Source organism: Zingiber officinale, chromosome 6B, assembly GCF_018446385.1.
Source record: "Zingiber officinale cultivar Zhangliang chromosome 6B, Zo_v1.1, whole genome shotgun sequence".
Taxonomy (NCBI): Eukaryota; Viridiplantae; Streptophyta; class Magnoliopsida; order Zingiberales; family Zingiberaceae; genus Zingiber; species Zingiber officinale.
In genome coordinates this window covers 110352046-110367358 of record NC_055996.1, presented here as the reverse complement: position 1 = coordinate 110367358, position 15313 = coordinate 110352046, and positions in this window count along the sequence as shown.

Below are 15313 nucleotides of genomic sequence, written 5' to 3'. Positions count from 1 at the left end.
TGATGCCATCCGGGTAATAGTCGACGGGTTGACTAAATCAGCCACTTTCTAGCTATTAGAATATCTATTCCATGGAGCAGCTAGCTCAGTTGTATCTCAAGGAGATTGTCGGTGCATGGAGTCCCACGAACCATTATATCGAAGAGACAACAGATTTACATCACACTTCGGAAGTGTGTGCGATCGACTATGGGCACCAGCTTAAAATTTAGCATGACCTTCCATCCTCGGGCGATGGTCGGTGAGCGAGTAAACAGTACTCAAGATATGCTCCGAGCTTGGCCCTAGATTTCAAGGAAGTTGGTGCAAATATCTTAGTCTAGCGAATTTGCATACAACAACAGCTATCGAGCCACTATCGGCATGACACCTTATGAGGCACTCTATGGGCGGAGGTGCAGATCACCAACTGCTGGTATGAGAGTGGTGAGCAGAAGGAACTAGAGCTTCAGACAGATCTAGTAGCGGATACCACAGCATCTAAGCAGATTCGCCAGAGGATAGAGGCAGAGCCGTCGGAAGAGCTATGCCGATACACGCGCAGACCCCTAGAGTTTTCAATTGGGGATACAGTTTTCCTCGGAATAGCTCCCATGAAGGGAGTCATGCGTTTTGGGAAGAAGGGCAAGCTAGCTCCCAGATATGTGGGACCATACCTTATCACGAAGAGAGTGGGCAAGGTAGCATATGAGCTAGAGCTACCTCAGGAGATGTCAGCTGTCCATAACGTATTTCATGTCTCTATGCTGAAGAAGCATATTCCAGACGCCACCCAGGTGATTGAGCCCCAGTTGGTACAGGTCCGTGATGATCTCAGCTATGACAGTCGGCCTATTCAGATAATAGACCGAGCAGTAAAGAAATTACGGAACAAGGAAGTACCATTAGTCAAAGTCAGCTGGCAAAATCACACAGCAGCAGAGGCGACTTGGGAGACAGAGGCCAGCATGAGACAGAAGTACCCAAAATTGTTTTAAGTTCGGGGACGAACTTTTTATAAGGTATGGGGGATTGTAAAGCCCAAAAAATTCCCGAATTTATTTTAGAATTATTCTATGATTTTTTTGGAATTTTTAGATATTTTTACGGAATTTTCCGAGTAGCGGAAGTAGCAAAAATAATTAGAACCCCAAAATAGCTTAGGCGGGAATCGAACCCGAGACCTATGGTGTAAGGGATAATGCTAGTAACCAGTTGAACCCAGCAGGGCCGAGCTGAAAGAAGAGGGAATCAATTATATTTATAATTGATTTTGGATGAATTAATTAGTAAATATAAATAAGGATTTAAGTGAGAAGTTTAGATTATTTTCTCACCGTAGCTTTTCCTCACCCGAAACCTAAAACCGCCGCACCTCTCCTCTTCCCCTCTTCCTCACGCACGGCACACACCAAGCTAAGGGTCAAGGGAACATCTTCCGGCGACGACTCCAACACGAAAAAGGTTCTTCTCCGCGAGAGGAACGCGAGGACATAAGCGGTTCGTCGAACGGAGCAGTTTTCTGGAAAACCTAGCGGTTAGAATCGTAAGAAAACCTTGCGATTGAGGTAAGAAACCCCTCACCTGCGGTATAATTGCTCTCGCTTGTTAGTTTTGGCGTTAGTTCAGTAATTTTACAGTTTTCAGTTTTAGGGTGTGCTTTTAGTGCACACCAAGCATTCGGTAGAATGCCCAGTTCAGAAGGATGCACTAGTAGGCGTCCTAACAGCATGTAAAATGTATTAGAAACATTTTATTCAGTTTATTACCAGTTATTACAGCTATATGGATCAAATATCCATTGGGTGGGCTCCCACAGTAACCTCTAGGTTCAGATAACCTAGCTCTAGGTTCAGATAACCTAGAACAGCAAAGTAAAATAAAACAGTATTCAGTATTTTACTTTTATTCAGTTGGCACTGTACTTGGATCAGAGCTGGACTCCCACAGTCGTCCCTAGATTCAGATAACCTAGTAACCCTGCTGGATTCGGAACTTGCAATCTCGGGTCTCGTAGGGATGCGCGCACAGTAAGTACAGTTGCTAGGGTCCAACAGCATGTTTAGTATTTTCATCTATTATATGTATAGTTTTCAAATTTGAAACTAGTGATGAGAACACTAATTTAGCTTTTCGTTCAGTTCAGGTTCAGTTTACATGATTTGAGTTCATGTACAGATTTAGATATATGTATGACTAGTTCAGTTTCATATTCAGTTTATATGCTATGCCATGTTTCAGTTTCAGTTTATACTTTGTATGATACCATGCCAAGTCATGCTTGCATATTCAGTATGTTTCAAACAGCATGATTTAAAAACATAATCGCATCGTTGCATGTTTTAGTGAGGTAGATGGTTTCTTACTAAGCTTTAAGCTTACAGATGCTACTTTTCTTATACTGCAGATACCGGTAAAAGAAAAGTGGACTAGCGGAGGCTGGAGGGCGATGCTAGGATGATGTGTGTGTGCAAGGGGTTTGGAATAAAGATCCTTGGGGATCTATACGCTTCCATTTCAGTTTTGATACTTAACATGACTAGTTTTATGACTTAGCCTTGTTGCTATGTGTTATAGCTTAGTGAACTATATTTTGTTTAGATTATCATGTTTAGAATGTTATTATTTACGTGCTAGAGTGTTTTCATGTATCTAGAACTTGTGTATGCGATTTTTGGCATGAATCAGTGCTGGAAATCAGAAATTTTGATGTCGTTTCAGACTATCAGAAACTGGATCGGTCATCAGAAACTGAATCAGTGCTGGACCGATCCAGTGACATTCCTTCTCCTGGATCGGTCAGCCGACCGATTCAGATGGATACAGTAGCCTACTGTATCTCCCTGGATCGGTCAGCCGACCGATCCAGCATCGAACAGAAGACATCCTGGATCGGTCTGCAGACCGATCCAGACACACCTGGATCGGTCTGCCGACCGATCCAGCCTTTGTTGGATCGGTCCGCAGACCGATCCAGCAGGGTGCAGAATCGCAACAAGTTTGATCGATCCGTGGATCGATCAGCAGCTAGCTGGGAAGTTAGTTCTGAGTTCCTAGCTCAGATGGGAGGTCAAGTATCCTCCTTAGCACATGTACACCAACCGGAATGGGGCTTGAATCCTTCCTTATAGCAGCATGGGTGTATCAGTTGTCAGATTAACTAAGTCAGTTAGTGAATTTTTATTTTACCCAGTTTTCCGCACTGTAGCTTCAGTAGTTAATGTAGCGATCCGGCTCACAGCCTAGTACCCAGGAGTTGGGTCGTTACAGATTTCACCTTGCTTCACTCACCAGGACTTTCACCTGGCTTCACTCACCAGGACTTTCACCTAGCTTCACTCACTAGGACTTTCCTTCTGTCTGACTTCACTTACCAGGACTTCCATTCTACCTAACATCCCAGTTAGGACTTCCCAGTCAAGTATCCGGTCAACCTTGACCTACTTGACTCTTCTTCAATCAATTTATTATTGTCAAACATCTAAACTCAAACCAAGACTCAGCTTGGTCAACCAGGTCAACCTTGACCTGAGGGATGTTGCACCAACAGTAACGGTCGAATTTCCACAAGGGCTGTCGATTGCATGTTTTGGCAGCCGACTGATAGGCGAGGTTTTCCAACCCGTGACATATATAACCAAGCCTTGGGAGCTTGGTTAAGGTTGACGAAATAGAGATGGTTAATCTCTATTAGTAGTCTACATGTGCCCTAGCATCAAAGGAGTCTTTGGTGAGAGTTGTGGTGAGGTTTCTCCACCCACAAGGATGTTGAGCTAGCCGGAGTTTGTCGGGGACTAATCCTACGACGGATTGAGGGAGCATCCACCTTACGGACACGCCGTGGAGTAGGAGCAAGTTATCTCCGAACCACGTAAACGAACGTGCTAGCGGTTTGCATTTCCTTTCTTAGTTTTAGTTTTTTTCTTGTTTGTTTGTATTTCCGCTTGCGCACTAACATTGTAGAAAAAAGCGAGAATTTGGGGGTGTCGTCTATCCAACCCGACCACCGATCACCCAACACTTTCTTGGGTCATCTATTTCTCAAGATACAACAGGCAATCATGATCCCCACCAAGCACTGGTGGTCACGACAAACTAAAAAGTACTGACTGCTATCATGAATACTCTGTCGAGCAATAGATGCTTGACAGAGAGAGGGACGTAGGTGGAGAGCTTCTGCTATTTTTCTATATGTGCAACCTTTTCCCCTATGATCACAACCTCCTTATATAGGAGCTCATATCAACGATAACGTTAATAATCATTACTCAACGAACTATGAAATGCTAACGTTTCACTCGGTCATTTTGATTCTACATTAATCTTATTTTAATGCATCCGTTACACAAGCAGTAAAAAGATTTACGTAGCAAAAAGTTGATTGTTCCATTTGGGTAAATTTTGCCCTCGACCGGTCCGACATTCAGCACGCGCAAGTTGTGCCCGCACATGAGTCAACATGATTTAATGTCATCTAGGCCCAAGATTTGCACCTCTTTGCTCACTCATGCATGAGAAAGAGTCTCTCCTCATGTATTTGTTCACATCATCAATGTATGTAAATCAATATAAATCAATCAGCATGCCATGAAACTCCCAATGCGGGACTAAAGTCTCATTCACAATGGAGTCTCTTTCCTCTTCCACCTCATCTCCATTCACATCATTTTATATCCAGCACATTTAAGATTCTTTCATTTTTTTCCCCCATTTTTCTTTTTTCTTCATGTCACTGTTGAATGTCACTTTTGTCTTCCGATAACTTCATCATCAGTACTCGAAATTTAGATTTGAGAGTATATTTAGAAACGTCTTCATAAGTGCTATCTAGTACTACCCATTTTGCAAAATTTTCTTTTGATTTGGTTCGAATCAGTCGACCTTTGCTTCTTCATATTTTCTATTGTTTGTGTATTTAGGGTTTAGAGTTTAAAATTTATAAGTCAAGAAAAAAAAAGTTTGAAGAAAAACATATTAAATTTAAAAAATAATAATATTTGAAGTTTGAATATTAAATTATTTTATAGTTGAAAATAATCTTAAATTATAATAAATAAAAAAATCCTTAAATAATAAAAAGGAAAAAACATAAATAATAATATTTTCCTAAAATTATTTTTAAAATAAATCAAACAATCATAGATAAAAAAATATTTAAAAAATAAAATAATTTTATAATTTAATCATCGTGTGTACACATGTAATAAGCATGATCTAGAACTTGTCTTTGTTTTTTTATTTTATGTTATTTAATCGAGCAGCTACCGTATAAAGAAATGAATATAATCATCGTCATTTCAATCTCCATGCATGAACCTTGATGAGTCTTTATATAGATCTCACGGTCATGCAAAATGGTAAGTGATGGTATACTTGTCACATAAGATCGTGGAATCGAACTATAGAGCTGTCGGAGCGTAAATCCCTAAACCCTGTGTAACTCACCCCACCACCACTTATCCTCTCGACTGCCGTGATTTACTTCCCTCGTGATGACCTGGGGTCGGGTGCGACGGGGGTACTGGGGGCGAACGATTTCGCCTTTTGCCACATGATAAGTCCTTACATAAATTCATCTCTGGTCATCGATCAACAAATGAGTTAATATGCGCGCCCTTTAGAGAACATCGGTGTAGGAAATGTAAGAACCTGGGATACACTCAAATGGAAGATTAAACTGACTGTGGGATGGATCTAAGGCCATTTAATGCTTAAATTATAATTTTTCTTAAGATGATGCATAGAAAAATGAGTAAAAAGGAGACCGATAGAAATTGGTGGAGTTAGCGAAAAGATTGAATCCTTTATCTTTCCCTCCACGAGTCATATAACTATCTGAAAAACATCTTCACATCAATTGAAAATATCATTATCGTATGGACTAAATAGGGGACCAGATCCAACGGGTGATGATTGTCTTCCCACTCATCTAGCGGCACATGTCAGTAGGAGGGGTATCCAGGAGATCGGGTCTAACAACCTTATAACTACCCCATCATTCTTGGGAGGTCACACATCCTAGAATATTCGCAGTTACTGCCAGCGAGCCTGTATAAGGATATAGAAAATGACATCAATACTGAGTGGCCTTGAAGAAGACGTTGTTGGGATTCACTTTTGAAGGAGAATGCCGTCAACTACAATTGAGGCGAAAATATCATCCGAGATGATGGGGAAGATTGAGATGGAGTCTAAGACTAAGATGAAATCTAAAATTAAGATAGAGTCCAAGACTAATATGGAGCCTGCCACTGAGATAGAGAGGAAATCTGAGACTTAGACTGAGTGGAAGTATGAGACAGAATCTGTTGGTGAGATTGAGATTGAATATGAGATCGAGTGGAGTTTAATTTATTATTGAGACTGAGAGAAAGTCTGAAATCTAGATAAAGTTTGCTGTTGGGACGAAGTACGAGATTGAGATAACAAAAGTGAGGGCATAGAACATATTCGATCAGATCTGAGTCCCACCTAAATGACCTTTGGATTAAGTTTGATTCGTTGCGACTTTTACTGATACATCAATAGAACTCTTGACCTTCCTCACACGTAAAAGCTTAAGAAAAGTACCGCATCAGTTCCCTTTCTCTCTCTCTCTCTCCTTTTTAATAAAATATTAAAAAAAAATGACTTCGAAACAACAAGAATAAATGAAATCTAACAAAAACGTCAACATATTCAAACAACGCTTAGGAGTTTGTTAAAACCAGCACTGAAAGTACTTTGTAATCCTTTTTTCACCCAAGCCAGCATTACCCTCTTGCATCATCGCTACAAATTCTTTATAATCTATTCGGCCATCCAACAAAATTAAGTTTAGGCTAATAAATGGAACCTTTTTCCACGACGATGATATGCGAGATTTGTTAATGATAGTTCTTGTAAAATCTAAGACATATGAATTCTAAACAGTCGAAATAAGAATTTAAATAGAAAAAATAAAAACATATAAACATGAATCTTTATTTCATTAAGAACATAGCATAAAAAAATAAATACATAAATACTGTAATTACGAAGAATCTGAACGTAGCGGAATTATCATTGTTTTTCGTGTAGAACTCATTGATCCGATAATCCTGCGAAAATGACAAGGTCATCCTTTCAACATATTGAAATAAATAACGAACCACTTGACCTAATCAACACTGATATGTGTGACCTAAAAGGTACGCCAACATGTGATGGTAATAAATACTTCATCATTTTCGTATATGATAACACAAAATACTATTATGTGTATTTTCTCAAAAGTAAAGATGAAGCTATAGAGAAATTTGCTCTCTATAAGACTGAGGTTGAAACCCAACTTAATAGAAAAATTAAGGTGGTTCGAAGTGACCGAGGCGGTGAATATGTGTCACTGTTTGCTGAGTTGTGTGTTGAACATGGGATCAGACACGAAACAACAACTCCTTATACTCCTTAGCAAAATGGAGTTGTTGAGCGAAAGAATCGAACTCTAAAGGAGATGATGAATGCTCTTCTATTGAGCTCTGGAGTGCCAGAGTCCATGTGGGGGGAAGCTGTGTTAACAGCTAATTACCTTTTAAATAAGGTGCCCAAGAAGAAAATAGATAAGAGCCCCTATAAGTTGTGGAATGGAAGACCACCATCCTACAAATATTTACGAATGTGGGGGCGTATTGTCAAAGTGTTGGTGTCTGATCCGAAAAGAATTAAGATAGGACCAAAGACTATATATTGATTGCATATTTATTAGATATGCACAAAACAACACCGTGTATAGATTTTGTGTGTATGAGTCACACATACCGGAGATATATAAGAACTCAATAATTGAATCGAGAAATGTCACGTTCTTCGAGCATGTGTTTTAGTATAAGACCCGAGAGAATGCTAGCTCCTCAAAACGGGCAAATGAAACACAAGGCGAAGAAGAAGGTAAGGAACCTATGGAGGTTGAGTCTAGACGGAGCAAAAGACTTTTGGTAGAAAAATCCTATGGATCGGATTTTATCACTTTCATGTTGGAGAGTGAGCCCCGAAGTTACTCAGAAGTTGTAGGCTCTTCTGATGGACCTCACTTGAGAGAGACAATTACATCTAAGATAAAATTTATCTTGCAAAATCACACTTGAGAACTTGTGGATCTTCCTCCGGGAAGTAAACCAAAAGGTTGCAAGTGGATCTTCAAAAAGAAAATGAAGTCAGATGACACGATTGATAAGTATAAGAGCAGACTGGTAATCAAAGGATACAAACAACGAGAAGGCCTTGATTACTTTGATATGTATTCTCTGGTGTCAAGAATAACTTCCATTAGAGTACCGTTGGCTATCGTTGCTCTATGAAATCTTGAAATACATCAAATGGATGTAAAGATTGTCTTTCTAAATGAGGATTTAGAAGAGGAGATCTACATGGAGCAACCCGAGGGGTTTTCTATGTTAGGACAGGAAAACAAGGTTTATAGATTGGCGAAGTCATTATATGGCTTAAAACAAGCACCAAAGCAGTGACATGAAAATTTTGATAATGTCATAAAGGAATGTGGATTCAAGATTAATGAATATGATAAATGTGTCTACGTGAAAGCCACAAAGAGTGACTATGTCATCTTGTGCCTCTATGTAGACGACATACTTATCATTGGAAGTAATTATAAGATAATAAAATCTACAAAAGGTATGTTGAGCTCAATATTTGATATGAAAGACATGAGCTTAGCTGATGTGATTCTAGGAATCAAAATTCTTAGAACAACAGAAGGACTTGTTCTTAGTCAGTCCCATTACGTGGACAAAATTTTTGAAAAATTTATCAAGGATGATACTACGTTGGCACGAACGCCGATAGATACGAGTCAACATCTATAAAAAAATCAAGGTGAAAGTATCTCTCAGATAAAGTACTCTAGAATAATTGGAAGTTTGATGTACTTGATGAGTTGTACATGACCAGACTTGACTTACGCAGTAAGCAAACTGAGTAGATACACAAGTAATCCCGGTATTGAGCACTGAAAAGGGATAACAAGAGTACTGAGGTACTTGAGGTATACTCGTGAATATGGACTGCACTATACAAGATATCCTGCTGTGATCGAAGGATACAACGATGTAAGTTGGATATCTGATACAAAAGACTCTAAGTCTATGAGTGGATATGCCTTCACTCTAGCAGGTGCAGTCATTTCCTGAAAATCTTCAAAGCAAACTGTAATAACCAGATCCACGATGAAATCTGAGTTTGTAGCTCTTGACAAATGTGGTGAAGAGGCTGAATGACTACGGCAATTCTTAGAAGATATTCCACGATGACTGAAACTTGTGTCGGCGATTTGCATACATTACGATAGTCAATCAGCAATCGGTCGGACACATGGCTATATGTATAATGGTAAGTCTAGACATATACGTTGTAGACATAATACCATTAGACAACTACTCTCAATGGGAGTTATCACTGTTGACTATGTGAAGTCAAAGGATAACCTAGCGGATCCACTAACTAAAGGGTTAAATCGCGAGTTAGTTGCAAGCTCCTCACGAGGAATGAGCTTGATGCCGTTGTCAGCGATCAGTGCAGAGGACACCCAACGTATGTTGGCTGGAGATCTCAAGAACTAGGTTCAAAGGGACAACTAATCTGCACTGACTAGACACACTGTGGGGAATAACCCAATAAAATAGTGACTAAACGAGGATAACCCGATGAGCTTTTAATGATCAAGAAGAGTATATGACAACTCTTGAGGGATCACCTATGTGGGAAAGAAGTGGGGCCGCTTCGAAGATAATTGGAGGCACAATTCTTAGAACTTCTCACAGAACTAGACGTGTTTATGGCCAAGGACGAACACAATCATGAGAACTGAGTTGTATCAGGGAGAGTCTTGGGTGAGATTTGTCACTGCTTACATAAATGACAGTATAGTTCAAGGACATCGTGTCTACTATCAGCCAGTAAGTAACCAGATCTTCACAAGCGAAGGTTCAAAGGATAAAATCTACCTATACTTGACTCAACTGTTGAATGCTATCACATACCCTATCTCCATTCATGTGGGGGATTGTTGAATAAAAGTAAGTGGAGAAGAGGAAAGAGGAAAGAGGCTCCATTGTAATTGGACTTTAGTCCCACATTGGGAGTTTCGTGGCATGATGGTTGGTTTATATTGATTCACATGCATTGAGAATGTGAACAAATGCATGGGGAGAGACTCTCTCTCACACGTGGGTGCGCCGGGGGGGGTGCAAATTCAGGGCCTGGATTGCACTGAATCATGTTGACTCGTGTGCGGGCACAACCTGCGCTCGCCGAATGCCGGACCGGTCGGGGCAAATTTTGCCCAAGGGGAACAACCAACATTATCCTGGGAAACAGACGACCCGAATAAACTGCGTTAGTCGCAGGCCTTAGTCAGTTTTCCCGATCAGTCTGTTTACCCGACCTGTCTACTTCACCTGATCGGTTGCACTGAAACATGTTGACTCGTGTGCTGGCATGACCTGCGCTCGTTGAATGCCAGACTGGTCGGGGCAAAATTTACCCAAGGGGAACAACCAACATTATCCTGGGAAACAGACGACCCGAGTAAACTGCGTTAGTCGCAGGCATCAGTCAGTTTTCCCGATCAGTCTGTTCACCCAACCCGTCTACTTCACCTGGTCGGCCTGACTGCTTCGCTCGGCCAGCTGCTACGCCCGGCCAGTCTACTTTGCCCGATCGGCCAGTTTGCGCTCGACTTGCCGCTACGCCTGACCTGTCTGCTTCGCTCGTTCGACCTGACTGCTTCAACCGACTTGACTGATGCCCGACCTATCTGCTTAGACCAGTCTGTCTGCGGTCAGCCTGACTGCTTCGCCCGACCAACTTGTTTGCCTGTCAGCTTGCTCGGTCTACCTCTCTCCAGGCCTTTCGCCCGACTGTACTGTTCGGTCACTCTGGTTGAACTGCTGATCTGTCCGATCGATCTACCTGTCTATTGACGGTTTAGCTCGGAAATACAGACCTGCTGCTCAACATATCTGCCCGCTCGACGACTGAGTCCGATCAACCTCTCTTCAGCAGAAATCAGTCTCTGCTAGTAGTCTGAGATTATCCGCTCAGGTCATCTCGATTGTAAGTTAAATTTAGATTCTGTAATTTTTAAATTCAGCTAAGTCTCCAAAAATCTCCGGTAACAGATTATTTTGCCCAATATATTTCACCCTCTTCCACTTGCTGTTCAGTTATCATAATTTATCTTTTTTATATTTATCTTAGAACGAATTGACGGAGATATTGAGAAGGAACATAATCACTTTTTATGATTATAACAGAAAACTATGTCGACAATGTTAAGTTGTCTCCTTCTGAAACTTTATCTCATATAAGAATGTTGTTGTCCCTTCAAGAATTTTATCCTTTGGAAATATATCTCACCAAAGGATGCTATTATTACACTGAATGATTTGAATATAGTATGGATGGGGAGGAATAGACATTTTTCACCTTTCCGTCTATATATATTTGCTTCCCTATACAAAATTCTCCGTTATTTATCTCCTTTCAAAGTTAAAAGTCATATCGCTAAAGTGACAATTTTACTTTTATTAATAATAATTATTACTTTGTGAAAAAAACTTCTGCCCTTTTATATATTGACACAATTAGTAATTATATAAAAAATAATTAATCAGCCTGGGTAACGTCGAGCCTGGGATGACCGATTCGGCCCTACGAAAATTTTTGACCGACCACCAGGGTAAATCGGGAAGCGCTCGCAGTGGGCAGCCCAGGAGCCCAGCGTCTTTAGTTGCGTGGCTCATTTGGAGGAAAAATTCCTACTAATTTACCATAGCTGGGCTCGAACCGTAGGTGCCTGGATGACAATCTGGATACCCTACCACTGCACCATAGTCCAGGGGGCCAATTAGTAATTATATAAGTGATTGCTTCAGGTGATATTGGGTCAATGAATTTCCAATGGATGTAAAATGACTCACTGAGTGTCTGACCTCCTGATATAAAGGATGATTATGTTAGGTCAAAATGCCCCCTATAATTTACTAGTATGTATCTAGCTAAGAGGCCAGCGATACTAGATCGCTTGGGATGAGCTTTTTGCTCCTCTAATTATTGCTCCGTAGGTTGATGGAGCTTGTACCTATATGAGTGTTTGTTTAAATATGATTTGAGGTCAATTTTGAGCGGATGTAAAATGTCACATTAGGTGTCTGACCTCCTCATGCAAAAAACCGCTGTGCTTGATAAAATGCCTCCCGTGATTTACTTATTTGTATCTTGCTATGAGACAAAGGATATTGAACCATTTGGGATGAACAATATACTTTTGCTCTAATAATTATTACTATAAAGCCCTAGGGTAATGGTGCAATAGCATAACTGTTTCAGTAAATTAATAGATAAATTTCTCTTAATATATGATTACTTAAAAATAGCATTTCTTAATTTAATTTCATAGCTTATGGAAAACGAATTAATCAACTGCTTGATACAAATACCAACCAAAAATAATTATTACTATATATAAAACTAACCGCTTGCATCCTTGAAACAATTTCAGATTTAATAAGATTGGCACCGACTCTTTTAATTTGTGATCTAACCTTAGTTCTTCAAAAGTTATTTATCCACGATTATCTGTGTCTATCATCATTTTAAACATCTCCTTAGTCCAGCAATTTCGTCCTTAGAGTGGTTCGAAGCAATAACCTGATCAGTAATAAAAAAGAAAGACAAGGGAAATTGCAGGGAGCATATCAGTAGAGATGTTTATTGGATACCTTACCTTTTCTATATAAAAGTTGTTATGTCATAGTAAAATATTTTCAATGATCTATCTATTAATATTGTTTAATACTGAGAGTTTGAGATGAACGACATTATCTTTTTATCTAACGCTAAAAATCAATAGTAAATATGCATTTAATGAGTGGGATGTTTGTAACAACAAACTCCTAATGACCATGTCTGCATTGATGTTGAAAGGTTTTCAGCCACTTCTAAGATTGCACATTTTATTTGTTTCATTAAGCTACACAACGGAAGGATTGCAAATTTTCAGTCACTTTGTTTCCATGGGAAGTACTTGCATGTCTTGGAAATTACATCATGTATGAAAAGAAGCCTCTGAACGTAAATTACAAATTTGTCATAGAACAAACTTAATATTTCAAATACTTCAGACAAGATAAATTAAGCATTTATATCAACTTAATTCAAATATTTCTTTGATTTGCCTATTATTGAGATCAGTTCTTTATTTGACTTACCTATCTATCCTCGGATTGGACATAACTGTAGTGTCAAGAATTGTTTCTTTCCATTTGCATCAAATCTTACGAAAGATCAATGATTTATTGACAGAACGGCAACAATTTGTTTATCTATTTGAGAGTAAAACCTTTTACCATGCTGCCGATTAAAGAATTCTGAACATAATTTTTATCTTAAATTTTATATTTTAAATAATCTTTTTATCAGTTATTCTATAATAATAATTCTCTAAATTTAAAATAAAATCTATTTTTTAAATATTAAAATATCATATAATTTATAAGAGAAAAATATAAAGGACATTGATTGGGTATGAAAATTAGATATTATATAGGTAGAAAGAAAAAAAAATTAAAAGTGAAAAAGAAAAAAATAATAAATAAATAAAGGTTATAGAAATGTTAGGATAACTAATAAATATAATGTATAGTAAAAAATAATGTTTATTTTAAATTTTAAAAATATTATAAAAAAACTGATATGTATACTTTTTAATCCATGTAACTAACCCAAAATGATTGGAAGTTATAAGATTTGATGATTTAAAATTGTACCTATTCACCCCTAGCTATGATAGGATGGTAAGAGGTTTGATATTTATCTTGAGTGATGAGGGTTGAATTCTTATGTAAGGTGTACCGATCAAATTTCCGATGATGCATGAGTGTCACGTCAAAAATTATCGTGCTTATTGAATTTTTTGATAAGCAAAATGTGTGTAAATAGAGTTGATGTCGAACTGATTGGCCAACAAATTATATTGTAAAAAAATAATTACATTATAAATATATTTTCCATATTAATATGTTTAAAGTTCGAGTATTCTTTGGATTAAAATTCTTGAAATTTTATGCATCAATTTCTCAAAATGTCTACTGGAATAAAAAAAAAGATAAAGTATCCAAAAATCATTTGTTCAAATAAAAAACAACTAATTTTTCTACAGCACGTTATCGAATCTGAACTTACCTGTCAACCTAATAAATAGATTTTTATGTGTCGTCGAAGTTATGTAATTTTTAAAAAATTTAGAATTTATGAATAGTAATTACAAACTATAAAAAGTGAATGGCAATAGTAAACAGTTAAAAATAAATAATATAATAATTAAGAATAATAATGGGCAGAATGCCACGGCCAATGTATCAATATATAATGTAATTTAATAACACTTGTACCAGACCCAACCCTGGGTGATAAGGTGAAGCTGATGCACGTGCCCCACCTCTAGTGGGGCCCAATTTGTTTTCGTAATTATTGTTTTTCCGTAATCGCTAACAAAATAATTGATTGAAAAAATAATTAAAAAGACTTAATTATAATTTCTAAAACATTATAATTTTTTTAAAGAGAAAAACGTATAGAGCAAATTTATCTTCCTCCTTTACTAGACTTTTCTATTTATATTTTCTTAAACTTTAATCTTTTGGAACTATTTTTTGCTCATCTTTAAATTTTTAGTCCGCAGGACCGCATCGATAGTTTTCACATTAGGATTTCCAACGCCATCAATGCCACATCATCACATTCCTACATCATCGCTTGTCCTATTTCTATAACATCATTTTGATTATTTTTATATAAATATAAAAGATCCATTTTTTTTTTTTTACATTAGACCCTTCAAGGATCGACCCTGACTTGTACTGTAATATATAGCATTTAATTATCTCCTATGAAATAGTATAGCAATATATCATTTCTCAATTTCTCATGTATTTAAAAGTTTAGTGTTTTGATGAATTAATGGATATATGAGTGATTGAACTAAGACGTCAGGATGATAAATTATCCACTGTGAAAATTTTTCAATTTATCTTAATGATTAATGAAAAATTTGTAAGATTGAACTGATCACTCTCATAATTAATTGGTATAAGTAGGATATATGGTGTCAACTAAAAAAAATATAAAAAAAAACATCTGATAAATTTGTCTCACTAAAGATGAATTTTAATAATATTTAAAATTAATAATTTATCCCATGAAAATTATTTAATCAACGTGTAGTCTCGATATCAATTTTCAACTCGACGCCGTGTATAATAAGAACTAGGAATGGCCTTAACTTACAATTAGAGAAAGA